Consider the following 208-nt stretch of genomic DNA (forward strand, 5'->3'; position numbering starts at 1 on the left):
AGAAAGTTTGAAGGTAACTGATTTTGTTCAAACACCACATTGTGATTTTAGACAAATTTAAAATAATATTAATTCCTAAATTACGTGTTTATTGTTTTGCAGTGTTGCCTATATTTTGCAATGATGCCACCAGAAATGGTTGGTGAGAAGATGTACACAGAGCAATTTTATGATTCTGTCAATGTTATACTATCTTTACAGGTAAGGA

Source organism: Theobroma umbraticum, unplaced genomic scaffold (assembly GCF_002168275.2).
Source record: "Theobroma umbraticum cultivar Fairchild unplaced genomic scaffold, ASM216827v3 scaffold_228.0, whole genome shotgun sequence".
Lineage (NCBI taxonomy): Eukaryota > Viridiplantae > Streptophyta > Magnoliopsida > Malvales > Malvaceae > Theobroma > Theobroma umbraticum.